Below are 15,074 nucleotides of genomic sequence, written 5' to 3'. Positions count from 1 at the left end.
ATTTTTTATGAGAAGGACCCACCAACTATTGCCAAGGTATGTAAAATTATAATACAACGCATCATACATAATAATATTTAATAGTTATATTATATGTCGGAGACTGTCAATAGTATGGACACTAAACGAGACGCAAGTGCGCCCTCTGGTGGCGTTTCCATATATATATTCCATAATATAATGATGATTATATTAAATATGGTTTTGTTTCTATAAATAAAAGTGGTATCGACATGCCGCAGTGTGTTATAAAGTACTGAGCAATGATGCTATGAGACCTTCGCGTTTGGAACGTCATTTGTCAACAAAACACAGCGCTTTAAAAGACAAGCCGAAGGATTTTTTCGCTACAAAATCTGCAAGTTTAAAGCGCATGAAATTGGATAGTACTGGAACTTTTGTTCAGATATCTGAGGAAGTACTCGAAGCTTCCTATGAATCGTCGCTACTCATTGCAAAAGCCAAAAAAAGCCATACTATCGGAGAAACTCTAGACTAATACCAATGATCCTAGACTAAGCGTTAGACTATTGGTTTTCAACTTCAAATGTCGAGGTGGCATATATGGAAAATTTTGAAAAGAGAAGGATTACATAATTATCATTTTCGACGTGTCCAGGACATAATCGAACCAGATTTTGCTGCAAGATCTGTGTTTTGTCCCTGGATAAACAGAAACTTCAGGCAGAACCGTAATTTTCTACAAAGAATACTGTGGACTGACGAAGCTAAATTTACTAGAGCTGGGATTACAAACCACAGAAACAACAATCTCTGGTGCTCCGCTAATCCAAGGGCGGTGCGCAAAAGTTCATTCCAACATGAATTCCGATCCTCTCGAAATACATATAGAGAGTTGCTACCTAATTGCTACCAGCTACCATTAGTTGCTACCAATTGCTACCCTCGTGGTTTTGAAGATATTCAGCATCCTAAGGTGACAGCCATTCTGATATCAGGATGGCTGTCACTTTTCCTAGTGTGAAGAAACAGTGCAAAAGTATTAAGTTTTTTTTTTTCATCCAGAGCTGCTACCTAATTGCTACCCTCCAGAATTAAATTTTAGACCACATCGATTCCGTGGATAAACAGATATTAAAAAAATGAGTTTTTGCGCCTAACAAAAATAGATTAGCAAGTTAGCATACATAAGTTAATATGACAGGTAGAATATAGATAGCGTCTAACACAAAAGTACTGTTTTGTATTGAACTGTCAACTTGCTAATCTATTTTTGTTACGCGCAAAAACTCATTTTTGCGAAAAATCTTTTATGCGAAACTGACATAACAAATATTAATATTGTTGACAACAGTAGTGATGACGAATAAATAGTTATATATGCAAATAAATGGTTGTTTTATTATGCTTTCATGTTAAATCAAATCAAATACAAAAACTGCGCAAATAATGTCGAAACCGAAGAAACACCCCGTTCCTTACGATGTTGTTTGTCTTACTTGAATAAATATAAATATAGTCGCATAAATCATTAGTTTTAATGATATATCATATAAAAATACTAATACTATTTTTGTATTACTTTCAACTATGTCCCAAGTTCAGTATAGTACGGTTTTTTCTGGCATTTTCAACCTGGACTATAGTTGAAAGCAGCGCATACAACAATGGTCCAAAATAAATATTAAAAAAAAATGGTTTTCGTATAAAACCAGTTTATAACTTAATATTATATTAAAGTAAATACATTGACACACATAATGCCAGAAAAAAATACTTTGTGCGGTTAGAATTATTACTCTTACAGCGCGATAACGATTAAACCCCTTAATTTTGGACCATATTTGTGTGACTTTACGGTACGAAATTTGAAGTGAATAATTTAATAACACGAAATTTTAATCAAGACCCCCTTGAGAATTTCTTTTGCTGTATCAGAAGCAATGGAGTAAGAAATATTAATCCAACTTGCATGCAATTTATAAATGCTTTTAAAACATTGTTGATTAATAATCTAAATTCAGTTTATTCAATTACAGTGGGTTGCCAAATTAATAGGGACACTTAAGTTTTTTGTCGATTTCTCACGTTGGATGCACTTGACTGCAGTTTTGAGTGGTGTAGGTGTTACAGAAATGTTTTATTTATGTTTGCCTGTTCTTTACTCTTTATATTATAAGTGGTTTTTGAGATTTCGATGGTTGGATTATTTTCTAAATTTTTTTAAGTTAAGTGAGTGCTACAGTTTGCTGGAGACGTGTGATAGTGAAAGACGAATTTAAAATTTTAGACAAAAATTATTTCAATATTAGTGCCTGAAAATTATTTTAAATGTAAGTATTACTATTTAATATTCATGAAATTTTATTTCACGTGCACATATTGCAATATTTTTATTTTTTCATATTTTTTTGGCTTTCAGCATGGGAAGAGGTTGTGATTTGACTCCGAAAAAGAAAAGCGAAATTAAAACACTTCTGAAACACACCAAGCACTCTCAAAGACAGATAGCAACAGTGTTTCTAAGTCAGCAGTCAACAAAATAAAAATTTCTTTGGACCTGGATCAGCCAATAGCACCTCAAAGAAAAGGTCATTGCGGACGAAAACGCATCACAACTCCGCATACTGACCGAAAAATACGCGATATCTGTTTAGATAACAGGAAAAAAAGTGCTGGATTGTTAACCCAGATGGTTCAGGAGTCTGGAATAATGATATTCAAGAGAACCGTGCAGCGTAGCACTAACGTAGATTAAACCGATTTAGCTGGCCAAAAGTCTTTTTTTTTTTAAAGTTTATCATCAAATTGTGGGTAAAATGGAAAGAGGAGTATCCCAGCAACAAGAATTTACCACATCTACCCACCAAACATGCGATATGCGCTTGCACCAGAAGTTAGAACTTGACCTTAGTGCAAATTTTACTTTATACGTTTTTAGAGATCTCAGTAGACGGTATTAAAGAAAAATTATTTTTGTGCTCTCTAATTGATATTAAGCAACTATTGTGATGGAATCGAGTTGTGCAGGTAACAGTTATTATATTTTAATGTATTTTAAGTGTGATCACTTAATTTTTTATAGTATTATTTCAATTTTAAAAGAGGGTGTGAAAGCAAAATATTTTTTTAGTAATTTTCTTGTTTAAACACAATTTTGTTATATTATCGCGTTCGACCGCGTAATATTTTTTTTAGTTTTAGATATTAGACATATTCAACTAGCTTACGACATATTTTTTGGCTGCGGATAGCTGCGGATGTCCGACTTACAGGCTTTTTAAGATTTGAAGTTCATACAAAAATAAAATACTCTTTTCTTTAAAATGTAACAAAGTGCATTTTCTTTTGCTTAAGGTACCTCTGGTGTAAAAATAGTGACCCGGCATTATCTTTTCAATAAAATGCAACAGCAAGATCTATCTAATCTTGAGGAAAAACTAAATTATCTAGAAAACTACCTTTTGACCCATTATGGTGACACGCCTGATAGTATTAGCAGTTTAAAACGTAGATTTGGATATTTTAAAGCAGGTATGAAAGAGAGATGGTCTAAAGCTCATAGGAAAGAAGCTGAATTCCTCAAAAATAATGAGAGTTGGTTAAGCGGAATATTTGAACTTCCGAAAAATGTTGGAAATCGACCGGGCCGGCCATCTAAATCATTTGAGGAATGTAGTGAGAGGTCTAAACGAAGGAAAACTGAAGAAATGCGCTCTAGTTTCAGTGAGGATGCTATAGTTCATGCAGCACACAACACTACAGACTCAAGGAAAAAGAAACGCTTCAAAAATACTTCGAGATATTACGAATTCTTCAACTGCCAGAAAATACAATAAAGCAGAACATGCAGTTTGTTGTCTTACACCACTACAAGCCTTGTCAATGTTTGTCGAAGCGGATTTAACTAGGCGACAATATGAAATTATTAGAAACACAAATAAATCACTTTATCCATGCTATGATGTGTTACTCAAGGCAAAAAAAGAATGTTACCCGCCCAAGGATTGTATAAGGATCACAAGCACCTGTGCGGAAAGCAGTCTACAGAGTCTTATTGATAACACAATTACTCGTTTATCTATAGCGCTTGAAGAAATCCTCTGTTCACTTAATGATAATGAACGGAATTCCTTAAAAGTTATTTGTAAGTGGGGCTGTGATGGATCACAACAGGCTAAATATAAGCAAAGATTCGAAGATGCTACAGACACAGACTCCAATATGTTTATGAGCTCTTTTGTTCCTCTTAGAATAACTTGTGGAAAAGAAGGGAAAAAAAATATATGGCAAAACCCTACACCATCTTCGCCTAGATATTGTAGACCAATAAGGTTTCGGTTTGTTAAAGAATCGGTGGATGTGACGAAACAGGAAATAAGTTATGTCGAAGATGCTATTAAAAAGTTGACGCCTACAGAAGTTATATTACATGAGAAAAAATTTATCTTCGAACAATTATTTAAGATGACAATGGTGGATGGCAAGGTGTGTAATGCTGCAACCGATACCAAATCGACGAGTAAGTGTTATATTTGTGGAGCCACATCTAAAGATTTTAATAATCTGGCACAAAAGTTACAGACAAGTTCCAAAGCTTTAGACTTTGGACTATCTGTACTGCACGCTAGGATTCGATTTTTCGAAAGCGTTTTACATCTGGCGTACAAATTACCCGTAAAAAAATATAGGGAAAAGAGATCCAAAGAAGAAAAAGAGTTAGAAACACAAACAAAAAGAAATATTCAAGAAAGATTTCGCATTGAAACTGGGTTGTTGGTAGACATGCCAAAAGCTAATTTCGGCAATACAAATGATGGCAATACAAGTAGGAGATTTTTTGAAAACCCGCAATTGGCTGCCGACATAACAAAAGTTGATTTTAATTTCATCTATAGATTAAAAGTTATTCTGGAAACTATTTCAAGTGGTCATAAAATAGACACCCAAAAATTCGATGACTATGCTATGGCAACGGCCAGATTGTATTGTGATCTTTACGGTTGGCATCCCATGACTCCGACCATGCATAAAATATTAATACATGGCGGAGAAATTATTGAAAATGCATTATTGCCAATAGGACAGTTGTCAGAGGAGGCAGCCGAAGCACGAAACAAACATTTTCGGTTATATCGGGAAAATTATGCTAGAAAATTTTCAAGGGAGAATTGCAATTTTGATGTTTACAATAGATTATTGTTGAGTTCGGATCCACTATTAAGCAGCATGAGACAAATAAAAAAAAACATAAAAGCAAGATCATTTTGTCCAGAAGCAATAAATATGTTACTATAAAAAAACCAGCTGAACCAAACACACAATCTGATATATCTGATTCAGAAAGTGAGGAGTAAAATTTTTTTAATAATGTAATGTAGCATAATTTTGAAATAAATACATTAAAAAATGTTATAACTGCTTTTATAATAAAAATATATAATATTCTTAATATTTTTTGAATTATTTGCTGTTTTTTTCATTAAATCATGTTTATTATACAAAATACAATGCTTACTATATACAAAAACAACATTAAATGATAAAATAAAGCTACAAAAAACGAAATACAATGTAAAATATTTTTGGCCAGCTAAATCGCTCAAATCTACGTTAGTGCGTAGGTTAGCAGAGGAAGGCCTGACAGGACATCGTCCTGCTAAGAAACCCAGGCTGACAGAGGCCATGAAAAAGAAACGTCTAGCCTGGGCTCGTGAGCACCGGTATAAGACAATCGAGGACTGGAGTAAGGTCCAGTGTCCAGTGTCCATATTTATAGTTGACTAAATTAGGAACGCATAAATAAAAAATATAAACAACTTAATTATTTTTTTTCAGGTGTGTTTCTCCGATGAGTCATCCTTTGAGATTTTAGCCGACAAGAGCAGCTTTGTGCGACGACGCCCAGGTGAAAAATACCAGCCTGACTGCATTGTTGAGAGGGTAAAACACCCAGTTATAGTAATGGTGTGGTCTGTCATAAGTGCCAAAGGGGTTGGGCGCCTCTACATCGTCCAGGGAACCATGAAACAAGACCAGTACAAGCAAGTTTTACAAACTCGCCTGTTGCCCACACTTGAAGAATGGTTTACAGACGGTGAAGAATTAATGTTTATGCGCGATTCAGCACCATGCCATAAAGCCAGGAGCATAACCAAGTTCCTGGCAGACCACAACATCCCAGTACTGCAACTGCCTGGAAATTCACCTGACATGAACCCCATAGAAAATCTATGGGAGATCACCAAGGCTGAAATAGCCAAGGAGAACATAACCACCAAGGTTAGACTGATCGAAAAGCTAATTAATGTGTGGCACCATAACCCAAAAATAAAAGAAAGTGCAAAAAACTGCATAGAAAGTATGCCCAGGCGTATAGCAGCACTCATTGAGGCGAAAGGAAACGTCACAAAAATAGTAATTTATTTTTTGCATGTACATTTACATTTACATTACATTTACATTTACATGTACATTTATTTATTTATAAACTTTTATTTTTGTTATTTTATTCTTATTTTTTATATCATTCTTAAAAAGATATGTTATCATATTACTATGTCAAAAAGTGTGTTTTTATAATTAATTTAGACCAAATACTTTACCAATACCGTGTATTTGTAACTGTCCCTAATAATTTGGCAACCCATGTATAATCCAAAAAAAAAATTGCGTAGAACAAAAGCGACAAATCGATTCCGATTTACTAGATCTATGCATAGACGGATTTCACCCATTCTCAATTGTTGAAGAAAGATCATTTAAAAAACATTCAAGGTATACCTGGCTACAATGTGCCAACTAGAAAAACTCTTTCGGGTTCCTTACTGCAAGAGTGTTATAATAAAACAGAACAGAAAGTGAAGCAAAAAGTATCTGCATAATTGGTGACTTGTGGACGTCCAGAACAAGTGAATCATATATTGCACTGATTGGACACTACATCAGAGAAGATTTTGAGGTGCAAACTGTTTTCTTGGGATGTTGTCAATTTTCGGGTCATCATACGGCGGCAAATATATCATCCGAATTAGGCACTATAATTGACTCATGGGGTCTTACAGGAAAAGTGAACTTTTCTGTAAGTGTAAAACAAGAACTTTTCTGTAAGTGTAAAACAAGAACTTTTCTGTAAGTGATTTATGTCTTGTTTTAATTGAAAGTGACGGGAATTACGTTGTTGCATTAACGAGTTATATACGTGATAATTTTACCAACTTTTCTGAGGCAAATATCGCTAAGATTGAGGCAAGTGTACAAAAAAATCTTATTACAAACTTTCGTCAACGTTACACGAAATCTGGCAGAAATAAGCAAATATTTTTGAACAGGAATAGAGCGTGGTTAGACGTCATGTTCACTGTGAATCTTCCAAGATCCTACCTGTGAATCTGAACCTTCAACATCGACAGGAAAGCGAGGACCCCCTTCGAATACCTACGAAGACTGCTCCGCTCCGATAGAACACAAAGACGAAAAAACAAGGAGTTGCTTGAAACATGTGGCCTTGATTTTATACTGAATTCATATCTTCAAGGATTGAGATCTATAGTGGAAGCCGAAGAAGCGTCGAAATTTTACGAGTATTGCCCATAGAAAAAAAAATTTATACACGTCAAAATCTCTTAAACGAACCGGCACATTTGACAGCGTACTCTAAAGACGAAGCTCTCAGTATTTTCATCGAGTTGGGCCTTAACATGGCACAGTATGAAAACATGAGGAGTAACTTAATCGGAAAGAATTGCTTATTATTTCCATCATACAAATCAATTCAAGAAGCTAAAGGAAATTGCTACCCCCCAGAATCAAGCATAGAAATTAATAATATTAAAGCAAAGGTGAAACTTCAAGATCTGCTGGATCACACTATTGCAAGAATTTTACAAATCGATGGTGTAAATTGGCAAGACACTTTAATGCTTTATTCTAAATGGGAAATAAAAAAGAATGATTCTCTATTGCGTTCTGAATCGAAAAAATATGTAACAGGGTATGTGATTAAGAAATCGAAGGCAAACGTTTTCAAAAGTTGTACTAATTGTGTGAATAATTTGTGTAGATCTAGTGCTGATTTGGAATCGTTTAATTATGAAATTGATTATACAAAAAGATCATTATTTCACCCAAGGGACAAATTTATAGATTTAATGAATAATAGCAGCGTTTTACCTGAAATAAAACGCATATTAAATACTTACCTTATTTGAAGCTTACTAGTTTGAGATAGGCACCTACGTGTTTTCCGCTTTTATCTCCGTCCTTTTCTACCCCATATCTTGCATCTCTCTCGCACACCGACCAGTTTCACTCCCCACCAGGCAGGAGGCGACGAGTGTTCTCGGCGGCCACAGTTCGTCATTGAGTCGAAAACACCAGGCAGAAATTAAAATGTAAGCTTCAAATAAGGTAAGTATTTAATATGCGTTTTATTTCAGGTAAAACGCTGCTATTAAATTCTTGACCGTTATTTGAAGCTTACTAGTTTGAGACGTGTTTGTTATCGCCTGGTGGAAGTGGACGCCAATGTGAGCAAAAGCACAATGAAATTGTGTATGTAAATAGGTACTTAGGTACACGAGTAATCACATGTAAGTATGTGTATTGCGTCCTGGAATACTAATGTAATCAAAGTTAACTGGTACTGGTACTCAGCTACATCCTGTTAGACTGGAAGCCGACCCCAACATAGTTGGGAAAGGGGCTCGAAGGATGAGTAATAAAAATTAAAAGAGAGATGCAAGAACAAAAGCAAAAATTGATTTCATTTTCTAATAGTAATTAACAAAAACATTGCGATACTTCTTAATAACAATAGTAACAAAAATATAGACATTAATCAGCTGGATTAATTAAATAATCGAGATAACTTGCTACTTCTATTTAGTGGGTATCTTTCCCTTCTGTAAAAATGGGCAAATGTATTGCCTGATCGCCAATTACCCTTTGCTAATATATCGTCCAAAGGTATATTGTCAACACAGATTTTGACGCTACCGCCGAGTGGAAGCTTCCTGGGGTTGTAGTTATTCCTGCCTCTTTTAACAATGTCTTAATCCACCCGCATCATCGTTCGGGTGCCTGCCTTTGGTTGGCCTCTAACGGATATAAATAAATTTAAGGAATTAGCCGATGTCCGTCTATCTTCTAACAAGGCTTTAGTCTTTCTGACCCAATACACTGGACTTAGATTTATATTTTCCTGATTATCCATCAAACAACAACCCGACTGCCTATGACTAGAACTGTCGGTCTTAGAGCCAAAGACTGGCCATAAGATTAAATTATCTTTGTTGTTTTTGAAATGTTCTGGGTCTATTGCAAGCAAGGAAAGATCATGGACTCGCCTTTCCGAAACAAGCTAGCAAAAGAAAGAGCAGCAGTGTGCCTGGAAGTTGCAAATGGATTATTCTCGTCTACGTTTACTGCACTTAAGTAGGTTACCAATTGGTCATTATTCCAGATGGACGGCTTCCCGGGGAACAGGTTTGCTCAGCGCTATTGATTTTAAATTGTGTCCGACTAGAACGTGTGAACCTAGCTCTCCAGTGGTTTCTGCATTGCATAGTGTAGCTATAACTGACTTGTGTAATAAAATAGTATTGTATGTTAGTTTATTTACTATGTGTAAGTCTGCTAAAAATTGGGTAAGTATAGGTCCAAATAGGGATTCAAGGATTCATAGGATCCAATTTCATACTTTTCGCCCCAATTTAACCATCGACTCCAAGCTGATTGATAAGTGTTGCGTGTGGATTGAAGAAGACTTCAGTCGGAGAGACTCCTTGTCCCTCCCCCCCCCCATTTCCCTGACCTTGGCAGGGGGTATCCCCGTTGCTGTGTCTATCGGTTTCTGCTCGAGGTTCATCAGTGTGTAGGGTACTGCTAATGATCGGGACTTCAAATCTGCTCGCCAAAATACCTGGTGCCACCGAAGGAACTACTATGAGATTAACTCCCGTTCCTGAATTGAGATGACTGAGGACCTACGGTATAAGGTAAGGTGGCGGTAATACCCATGCTAGCGGGTAAGTCAAAACTTGAGAAAAAGGCATCGTGGAACCCCGCTTTCGGGTCCTTCAGATCTAGGGGCACGTAGTACACAACTATGTGTCCCTGGGCTCGCTTCGAGGCAAGTAGGTCCACTGCTGATACAAGATGCCACTCCGGTGGAGGTTTGTGTCGGGAGAGATGGTCTGCCTGACTGTTGAATAGGGCTGGTATATGATTCACGACGTGATAGATTTGATACAGCTCAAGATAACTGAATACTCTGTACGTCAAGTTCGGTAGGCTCCTTGATCGGGTGCCACCTTGATTTCTTAGATATGACACCACAGTCCCATTTTTGCATTGAAAAATGGCTGTTGATCTCTTTAGCAACTTGCCGTGATTTTCCAGTTAATACTGCAAGCATCTCTTTCAGATCGCAGTGAAAGCCTTTTTCTCTCTCGTTCCATGAACCCATTACGGGAGTTCCGTTCAGTTGTGCCCCCATCCTACATCGGAGGCGTCCGTGGTTATAAGGTGACAGGGAAGTGGCGAATGAATATCCAAGGTTTGGTGGCAGCTGACCAGCCACCACTTTAGATCTGCTAAGGCATCTGCTGGTAGGTTCAACATTGCTATACTCCATTCACCGAGCCGTGAGCCCACAATGTAACCAAAGAATGACACTTTTTCAAAATGGTGGGTATAACCCGACCGATGACAAAAACGTCACATTTTTATGTAAAATGTTCTTAGTATCGTGGTCTTCAATTAAGTAGGGTTCTATGTATGACAGTCAAGACTTCTAGGTTCATTTTACATGTAAACGATTTACTACATATTTCATTAAAATTAAGAAAATAATTTACGGCCTTTATTATACATATTTGATTTCAAATAAGTTTGAAAAGATTGCATAAGTTCCACAGACATCGTTCTAAAATATCATTTCTAATGTTGTCAGTATATTACTTTCGTAGTTATTTTTATAAAATATGATCATTACTTCAATCGTGACTTATAAGAACCCTTTTTATGGTTTGTTCACCGTTTGGCTCACGGTTCCATGAATAGGGTAGGTATAGATTGCTGTTCAACACTGCATTGAGGAAAGTGAGGAGAGCCCGGTAATGCAGTCTGCCGTATGGAACAACGAAAACTTGCGAAGTTTAAAAGTCCTATCAAGCTATGCAGGTCTTCTAAGTTTGTCGTGCTGTTTGTCACGTAATGCGTTTTATCATTATCTTGTTGATAATGCTTGCGATTTATTCACTTGCCATCCAAAACGTGGTGCAAATGATCCCAAAGTAGGCAAATATATCTTGGTGAGCCACCAGAAAATCGAGATACACAATTATAAGTAACCCTTGAGTTTTCAAAGTTTGAGCCACCCAAATTGGTCACTGTGGCGAAGGTCTTGGGTGCCGTGCTTAAGCCAAATGGTAGGCACGTAATCTGAAGCAGTCTTCTTCTGTATACTAGTCGAAGAACATGTCTGTGACCTCCGGCTACCGGAAGGTAGAAGTAAGCCTGGGCGAGATCCACTTGCACAGCCATTCGTCTTTCTGAAGAAACTCTAGCACCCGAAAAACATTTATTAAACTGAAGGGTTCCGTAATTATGAACTTGTTGAGAACCTTGAGATTGAGTATTGGACGGTTCTTTCCGTCGCCTTTTGGGCACAAGAAACATATTGGAAAGAAAGCTGGCAGAATTTGCAGCTATCAATAGAACTTTTTGTTTTATCATTTGGGATATGACGACATCCATCTCTTTGGACTCTCTGGTCAAATCTGGCATTATCTATCAAAGGTGGCTCTTGGCCAATGGTATGCGATACCCAGTTATTATTTTTGACAAGAAAGGCGGAGCTCCCATTTCTTTCCATTGGTCTTGATATAATGTTAGGCAACCCGCCTGGAAAGTCATAACTTACGTGCCTTGTTGGACGCATCAAAGTCCGCCTGCGGTCCTGGACGCTTTCTGTTTCCTCTGTTGGACATGGTTCCTATTGTAATTTACTCGTGATATCCCAAGGGAGCTTTTAGAGTTTTGCGTCACACGCCATTCAGCGTGAGTGTGATTACCATTTCCCTTCGAGGGAAGGTTATAATGGCGACTCTTCGAAAGTCGATCCAAAAAGCCACCCTGCGAGGGTAGATTGCAATGATGGTACGACCCGCAACATGCATGATTGGTACCCTGCGAGGGTCCGTGATAATGAGCCGACCCCTGCGGGGGGTGGCTAGTATACTTACTGGTCCCTGCTTTGTAATGATGCTGCGACTCGCAAAATGCAAGATTGGTACCCTGCGCGGGTCCGTGATAATGAAACGACCCCTGTGGGGGGTGGCTAGTATACTTACTGGTCCCCACTTTGTAATGATGCTGCGTCTCGCAACATGCAAGATTGGTACCCTGCGCGGGTCCGTGAAAATGAGCCAACCCCTGTGGGGGGTGGCTAACATACTTACTGGCAGTCCTAGGCGGAGCGTACCAAGTCTTTCAAGGCCGAAAAGCATCACACGCCGAGATAATGAGCCGACCCCTACGGGGGGTGGCTAACAGACTTACTGGCAGTCCGAGGGGAGCGTACCAAGTCTTTCAAGGCCGAAAAGCATCACACGCCGAGATAATGAGCCGACCCCTACGGGGGGTGGCTAACCGACTTACTGGCAGTCCGAGGGGAGCGTACCAAGTCTTTCAAGGCCGAAAACCATCACACGCCGTGATAATGAGCCGACCCCCATGGGAGGTGGCTAACAGACTTACTGGTAGTCCGAGGGGAGCGTACCAAGTCTTTCAAGGCCGAAAAGCTTTCTTGACACCATCAGCCCTCTTCAAGTGCGGTAGTGATCAGTCCGAACTAAGGAGATGCTGGTTGGACCGCACCTCACACCATTCTTTTTTGTCAAACCGTTGAACGCCTTGCAGGATTGAACTAGGGCCACAGGTGCCTTAGGAACTTCGGGCTTGCTTTCTTTTCCATAGTCACGTGCACGGGCTGTGGTAGCTTTATTATTTACCGCATCTGTATTTGCTTTATAAGTCACTCATTCTGAAAACAAATTACTGAAAAAAAAGTACACGGAAGAAACTCGTGACAAAAAAGGGGTAGATGTACAAAATATTAACACTTGATTTCGCAAAATCGAATATCGAACGGTAAAACCGTTAACAAATTGTATAAAATATTATAAACTCACCTGTGTTCTGCGAGAGCACTGAGTTTATTTTTCAACGAAATACTACAGCGGTTGGTTAGACATCCTTCTCGGGCGGAAAACAAGACGCCAATGACGAACTGTGGCCGCCGAGAACACTCGTCGCCTCCTGCCTGGTGGGGAGTGAAACTGGTCGGTGTGCGAGAGAGATGCAAGATATGGGGTAGAAAAGGACGGAGATAAAAGCGGAAAACACGTAGGTGCCTATCTCAAACTAGTAAGCTTCAAATAACGGTCAAGAATTTAATATGTATTATGTGATTGTTGCATGTCTTCGAAATAACCCGACATCAAAATTTTTAAAGGATGAAATCAAGTTTTACATTGATTGTGCATGTGATTTTAATATAATAACTTGTAGGAAACATAAACTTGATTTGATTGATTTCATTATTAATCTTTCAAGATGATTTAACGGCAAGACGCCGTAAATTCAGATCATTCGCCAAGTATATGCAATACGAAATCAATAATGTTTAAACAATCCGCAGAACGATGAAGTAATCTCTAAAAGCAAAGAGCTTATTCAATACAATAGTATGAAATTTGTTGACAAGGAAGCTGCTATTCACATACAAAGAATATTGTTATCTTCTGAACAAGGTAAACGCAGAATACGAATACGGAATTTGGAGACATGGTGACGTGACGCGACGCCCTGCAGCGGTCTCTCCGGCAACGGTTGCCGTGGCCGGAGGCTGCGCTGACAGGGCGCTGCGGTGACGGCGGCGGCGTGCGGCGCTGCGCTTCTAGGCGCCACGCCAGTGACGTCTGTCATCAGTGTTTTTGATAGACTGTGTTGTGTATATATTTATTTTTTGTATTTATATTTTGTGACGTTGCAAACGCCATCCGTTTTTTAATTAAGATTAACAATCGATTTGTGTTGGATTGAAGATCCAACTAGATGGCGTTGTGTGTTCTTAGTCTAAATCGTAAACAAATTAAAGGTTCTTAATTAATTGTTTATATTAAATAATTAGTAGCAATTATTTAGCAATGTTATGTGTGGTGTTTGGAAATCATTTGATTAATTTCATCGGTCTGATGCATTCGGACGTAAGGATCGATTAGTCGAGTTTGACAGAAAATGGTTTAAGACAGGAAGGATTTTGGCTCTGTGGTCGAACATTCGAGAGAGTGCGTTGTCATTGCGATGGAAAAGGATTTTTGGGTTTGGGCGTGGGGAGTCACGCCATTTTGGGTCTGAGCTTGGTGTCTGGAGGGGCCAGGGTTCTGGAGCCCTGAGGCCACGAGTGCCGTCGAGCCATATATTTGTCAGGCATCGTTTCCCGCTCAGCCTTATCCAGGATCCGTCTGCAATGGAAGCAGACTTTGTTCCCGACTGTTTCTGACGCTTGTCGGCCATTATTTCTTCGGAGCATATTTTGGAGTTTCCTGTGAGTATATTGTACATGTTTCTGTTCCTCTCGGAATTCGTGTAGATTCATGCGTTTCATACAGGGTTGTTGTCTACAGGTCAGGTTTTTTAGGAGGGCCTTAATCTCGAGACTACTCTTGTGACATTAACTTTGTTTTGGGTTTGTTGTTGGTTAGGTTATAGAAATGGGTTTGGAAAAGGTATACTGGCAGTCTCTTCTACGCGACGAGTTAATTGATGAGGTCAAGATCAGAGTTGAAACGCCGGGAGATACGGTCGCGAGGCTGCGTATGCAACTCAAAGCACTCTGTGGTGATTCCGATCCCTCAGAGATAGTGGACGAGGAGTTAGAACCTAGCCAGGAATTAGGAATAATCCTGGATAAACACAAGGAGTTACAAATTAAATTGGAGTGTTGAAAAAACCCGGGATAAGTATAGTCTTTCTCGTGCCAGGGCATTATATTGCCACTTATTCCAGCACACAGGGTTACAGTTTGTATTAAGTGTTAGTTGTAA

The sequence above is a fragment of the Helicoverpa zea genome, chromosome 29 (genome assembly GCF_022581195.2).
Source record: "Helicoverpa zea isolate HzStark_Cry1AcR chromosome 29, ilHelZeax1.1, whole genome shotgun sequence".
NCBI classification, from domain to species: domain Eukaryota; kingdom Metazoa; phylum Arthropoda; class Insecta; order Lepidoptera; family Noctuidae; genus Helicoverpa; species Helicoverpa zea.
This window is presented reverse-complemented; position numbering follows the sequence as displayed.